Source organism: Trachurus japonicus, chromosome 8, assembly GCF_045865225.1.
Source record: "Trachurus japonicus isolate A0001 chromosome 8, Traja_1.0".
NCBI classification, from domain to species: domain Eukaryota; kingdom Metazoa; phylum Chordata; class Actinopteri; order Carangiformes; family Carangidae; genus Trachurus; species Trachurus japonicus.
This window is the reverse complement of record NC_140914.1, coordinates 19,603,079-19,609,842: the sequence shown is the minus strand read 5'-3', so window position 1 is coordinate 19,609,842 and position 6,764 is coordinate 19,603,079.

Below are 6,764 nucleotides of genomic sequence, written 5' to 3'. Positions count from 1 at the left end.
ATTGGGGGAAGTGGCAGTTAGTTAAAACTCCCAGTGTGCGATAATACACTTCACGGTAGGTGGTAGTGTAGGGTGGGGTGGGGGTGGTTCTTCAGGGACATCAGGAAAGACAGCGGGAGGAGGAAGAGCGAGCTGGGATTCAGGGTTTGGGAGAGAAAGATGGTGTGTGTGTAACTTTTAAGAGGTAGCTGTGACACAAAGTGTTCTCACCTTCATGGATGGATGAAACTGGTTATGTTACACGTAATACCTGCAACACAATACTTTATGTCCAACAAATCCTTCAAACTAGAAGACTATGAAAGTCCTTTCCCTATGATATAACCCTTAGGGGCATCTCCTGAAATATTGCAGCAGGTATGCAGTACCTTTATCATCATGATAACTCATGTATCAAACTTCTGTATTTTGTTGAGCCTCCAATCCTCCTCCTCCCACTCCCACTCTACATCGCCTATCTTCCTCCTTCGCTGACCTAATAATTACTGTGGCCACTAAAGGTCACCTACTGATAAAGCATACTGTAGCTCTGTAATAAACTGATAGCATAGGACAGCCTATTTGTGTGCTATATCCTGGATGACATACTGAGTTTCCTGGAGAGTTATGGGGCCATAATCTGGCTCACCAGATGTAGGCTGTACTGTAGGTACAAGGCATCATTTGTCTTCCTCTCCACCACCACCACCCTGTTTGCTACCATTCAGGAAGTGACAACCTCGAACACACTGACTTGATGAAGATCTGGATCATAAGTGTGTGTGTGTGTGTGTGCTGTTGTTTATTTGTGGCCTTTTTGCTTGCAGGGGAATCAGGCATTTGAAAGACCATGTTCCCCTCCACACTAGTAAATAATCCACAGAGACATGTTACCCTCTGACTCTGTTTTGCAAGGGCACCTTTTCCCCAATGCAGCCAGTCCATTCTCCACAGCATTGTGTCAGTGCTGCTGTGAGACTGTGGGGCCGGCTACAGAGCCCACTGTGTCACTGATTTCAAACATGTCATCCAGAGTTTGTCTTGCACAACTGGTTATGCAGGTGTGTAACAGTTGTTAAAGAGATAGTTCACTCAAAATTGAAATTTCTCTATCTACTCACCCTCGTGTCGACTAAGGGTTGGGAGAAGAGTCCTCCGTGCCTTATCGGAGTTACAGGGGGGCTCGGCGCAGCACTGCATGTCCATGGTAGCAAACGGAGCTCACTTTTCTTCGTCCAAAAAGACACACCAAAAAACATCCAAATACCTCCATAGTGCTCGTCTGTAATGTCCCTCTTGTATTGAAGCCCCAACAGGAGATATCCCAGTGTTGCTCTGCCGGAATCTTGCGCGATTTGCGGAGCCGTGAACCGGGTGTCAATGCAAATCGCGCAAGATTTGCACTGACACAGGCAAAGCATTGAACTGAGACCCTGGGAGCTTCCGCTACAAACAAGCTTAAAATATAGACTTATTTAATTTTTTTCAGAATGTTGGGGCTTCAATGCAATGGGGACATTACAGACGAGCACTCTGAAGGTATTTGGATGTTTTTTGGTGTGTCTTTTTGGACGAAGAAAAGTGAGCCCCGTTTACTACCGTCATATGGACATGCAGTGCTGCGCCGAGCCCCCCTGTAACTCAGAGAAGGCACGGAGGACTCTGAAACTTCTCCCAACCCTTAGTCGACATGAGGGTGGGTAGATAATGAGTGAAATTTCAATTTTACGACACAGTTTCAACAGGAACAAATAACACGAGAAAAAAAAACAGACACAAGACATGCTACATTTTTGATATCACAAACAAATCAATAAATCTTTTGCCACCTTTGTTGAAATCATTATAGAGTCCTGAGTCCACACAGCTCAGGTTGCCACCCAGGATGATTTACTCACAGGTTCAGGTGAGAATGTCGTTGATGGTGCCTGGTTGCTTGTGAAAACCTTTCGCACACTGCACAAGGTGTTTTCAGTCTGCGTGCATGCGTGTGAAACTTGAAAATGTATTTGCGTGCTACTGAAGAACACACTGTTCCCTTTTTTGCTTGGATGGAAATAGGATAGTGTTGCATACGTCTAATTTCTCTACTCTCTTTTTTTCCCTTTCTTCTTTTTCCAAAAATGTTTGTAAATGACTGTGTGTGTGGTTGTGAATCAGGCTGTTTGTGCGACTTTGACATCAGCTGTCACCAGAGTCGGGCCAGTACTACATCTAAAAGCGCCAACACACCTCCTGCAATTAGCTCTGACTATCAATGTGACTCTTGCGTCTGCATCTCTCTCCAGATTTATTGCGCTCTCTCTCTATATTTCATCTCATGCATCCGTTTCTTCTCTTCCCTCTCTGTTTCCACTCCTCTTTGCTTTCTTTGTTTTTTTATCTGTTAACCTCGTTTTCTCCACCTCCCTTGCTAATTGCAACTCTTTTTTTGCTGTCCTCTGTCCCTGTAGTTTTTGCTCCCTCTGTCTTTTCTTCTCTACCTGAGTCTCCACATCCTCCATTTCCCCTTTCTTCATCACTTTCACTCTCTGCTGCGTTTCCTCTCCTTGTTGCCTCGCCCCTTCTAAGCCTTCTAAGGGAACCCAACAATGAAAGAAGTTGAGTTTAGGAGCTGCCATGAGGGAGAAGATGAAAAAAACTCTCTCTTATCTTTCCATTCTGACAAACTCTAGTCCTTACATTTTCTCTACTCACTTTTTTGTCTCTCTCTGTCATCTTTTTCTTGTATACCTTTTTTTTTTTTTTTAATTCAATTTGCCTGTTTGTCTCTTTCTGACTTTTTCTTTTTTTTTTTTTTTTTTAGCTTGCATTGTTTTAGTCTCTGGGTTGTTCTTGACCTCAGACTAGAAAGCTGTTTCTCGCTGTCTATCTCTCTGGCAAGGCTGTCATTCTGTCTTTCACTCTTTCTCTCTTTCAGTGTTTCACACGCATTCACTGTCACTGAGATGTAACAGGCAAGTGAGAGTTTCATAACATGCTTGTCTTACATCTGATGTCAAACCCTTTCTTCTCTCTATCTGCCTTGTTCCTCACTTCCCATGTCCCTGTTTTTGTTTTCCCTGCCTCCATTTTCTCCCTCTTTATATTCTTTCACATTCCCATCTCTACAACATTCATGTTGATATAAATAACTTCAAATCTCTCACACAGTTGATACCATGCAATACAGATACAACAAAAAAAAGTCTGATAACTTCAGGACAACTTAGTACTGTACCATGAGCACAATAGCCTAATTTAGCATAAAAGGATAATAGCACAAAAATGAGCGATCAATTTAGAATAAATTATTTTTGATTAAAAAATCTTACATATGACTTTTACAGCAAAAGAAATGATTTTCAGATGTTTATTAACAATGAAAATAATGCTGTTCCATGTCCATCTACTATTTATCATTCAGTAATAAAATATTTCAAGCTGATGAAAACTAAAACGTAAAAAAAAGAAGAAGAAAAAACTGGCAAAATCCAAGAATGATGTCTGAGTCATTAGTAGCTACCATGCTGGGTATCACACAGTGATACTCATGTTTGCAAATCTGGCCCTCAAAGACTGTAACCAAAGGAAGCGTACACATAAATGATGGGTTCCCCCTCAATTGTCTTCACCACAAAGCAGAAGAAATGAGCCAGGGATTGAAAAAGTGGTAATGAACAACGTCTCCCTACTGACAGAAGCACTTGCAGAAAAAAATAGCAGCTGTGGAAAAAGCAAATCTCAATAGTCTCAATAGAACTGAAAATATATTTACTCCATAAATATGGAGTTGTTTAGGTAAATGCTAATCATATGAAAAGTACAAATTGCCTGCCATACATTGGACATTCACTCGAATGATTTCACTCGAAGATTTCACTCGAAGAAAAGCTTGAAACTTGTCTGAAGTTTGAATGCTCTCCCTGTGCCTGGGTGGCTTTCCTTTGGGTGCTCTGTCTTCCTCCCAAAATCCAAAGACATGCAGGTTAAGTTTATTGGTATTGATAAAAAATGAAAATAAAATCTGTTATACTGCTGTAACACAAAACACTAATTTCATTAGTGTCAGGGACCCTAATTAAGGCTTTATGGTGAATCTGAATGACTAACAAGAAACAATAGATGTTGGATGAGGCTGAAAGCCTCTTAGGCCTCTTAGCATTAAGATCATTACATATCAGACTCTTTGACACTGAGCTGATGGTCTTAAGTCTGAGCAGCTTACAAGTACAAACAACAAAGTACCATGGCATGCTTTTTTCAGCAAAGTCTATCTATCTATCTATCTATCTATCTATCTATCTATCTATCTATCTATCTATCTATCTATCTATCTATCTATCTATCTATCTATCTATCTATCTATCTATCTATCTATCTATCTATCTATCTATCTATCTATCATCTTCATTACCTAAGTTATGTAATGTCTTCATTACCTAAATTATGTAATTTCTTCATTATCTCTTTTTCTCCTCTCCCTCTCATTTTCCCCACTTCACTCCTCTTCTCTGTCTCTCTATTTTTTTTTTTTTTTTTGGCCGGCAGCGAGGCAGTGCCCTAGTTTGGCAGTGCAGAAGGTTTGTTAGTATCATCCCCCCAAACAAAATAATAATAATGTGGAATCAAGGGAGAACACAAAATCAAACCGTATGCATGTTGACATACACACATGCACGTAGGTGGACACCTACATTTCATACATGCCTACATGCAAGTGCAGGCGCAGATGCTCAGCTGTTCACATGTACTGTTTAAGTGTATCGTAGAAGTGCATGCACAAAAACAAGCTCTACACACCCACACACACACGTATACACACTGCTTTGCTTGCATTGCTGCGTGACTGCCAATTTAATCTCTCTGGAGCATATAATTTTTTGCTTTGAGGAAAGCACACCTGCTCCCTGACAGAGAGGATGCGGTTTGTTCCAGCTCATACTCATACTGTATATTTGCTTTTAAGGACATTTATGGGGGTAATTTATACATATCCTCACCATCACCTCTTTGCAATATGTTGATCCCATCATATTTTTCACAGTCAGCTATAGTGTAATACATTACTTTCTGTCTTAATGAGTAAGCACTTGGTATGACAGCAATCACACTCGAGCATATTTTGTGTATTGAAATTAGTTGCACTGAAGTGAACTGAATTAAATCAAAGGAAAGTGAAACATAGGCAAGCAGACAGTCTGAAAAAAGGACGCACATTTGATACGCAGCCATTGTAGCAATACTTAAAATTCAATTAGTAAATTCTAAGTAAAGACACAACACTTAAAGGAAGGAAGCAAAATAGGGAAAATGTATTTTTTGGTTCATCGTCTCATCACACAGTCCACATCTATCTGAATTATTCTACTCCCATCAGAATAAGACTGGGAGTATTTTGAGCCAAATCAAAGATGAGGATATAAATAAAGAGAGAAACAAAAACGGAGAAAACAAAGTAAGGAAACTAAAATGGGTGTCAGTATGTGTGTACTATTACACAAAGATGGGAAGTCACATGTGTTAACATGAGTCACTCAATTGTCTGAAGCAGTGATGAATTTCAGTTGACCCACATCATGGCGGTTACAGTGAGTGTAGGGTGCTGGCCCGCAGGCAACTGTATGGGGAGCCATTCATCCGAGACCCCAGACACTCATCGCCATTTCTGTTATTGTTTCTGTAACCATGACTCATCGCCCGGCTTTGCTATTGACTCATAGTTAATACAATTAATCTATATACTGTACAAAATAACTTATAACATTGCCTGTTGAAGAGGATAAAATAATAATCTGCTCACAGTAGCTAGTGTATCACCAACATAAACACTATCATTCCTTTGAAAGAGATACTATCAAAAGTCAACCATTCACATTTTCAAAAAGCTTAATGACAGCTAATAAAACTGTCATGGTCTTTTTTCCATCCTGACAGAAATTGAATGCTGTATAAAAAAATAAAAAAATAAAATGAAGTTGTTTACCAAGGTCTCTCCTTTCCTAAACAACTGTTTTGTTAGAATGAACCAGCCGTCATTGAGTAAACCCAGTCCTTCCCTGCCTGCAAGGGCACATTACTCACAGAGTCGCATCTTGGATGAAGAATGAAACATCATTGAGTAAACAACAACCAAATTCAGTTGCCCTCTGTTCAACCCTTCTTGGATAACCATGACCTGCATGACTGTGATTTTGAGAGGAAAAAATAAAATGACTCATTGTTAGCAGTCGAACAACACTGATAAACTGTGGATGACCACAGGGGACACATCAATTAGAAAGAGGAATTTCAAAAAAGGATGAGAAAAAGCAACTTTAAAACAGTAATTTAAAACACCAAATCCGCGTATCATTCGTTCTTTCTATTTTCGATTGGAAATCCCGGGCCTCCAGATGCACTTATAAGGAATAAAAAACTACTATTCATCAGCATTAGGGTGAGTCACTAATGACTGAATTTCATTTTTTGGTGAACTATTCCTTTAAGGGTCTCTGATGTCAAATGGGAGAATTAATAATAATGACTTTCTCTTTTATAATTTGAAGGAAAATAAAGGCTGCAATAAAAGAGAGCCTTTGGAAAATGTGCACATAGTAGGCTAATAGTCCTTAATTTCCTGCCTTTTCATCTTTTTGTTCTCAATTTCACATTTTAAGGGTCTCAATCATTTTTATGATAGACAATCTCAACACATCTTATAAATTGAACACATTTAATAGCCTCATTTCACTTTCTATCCCTCATGATAGTAACCTCACATTCCCCAATTATTTCTCCAGCTATTTCTCTCATTTTTCTCTCCT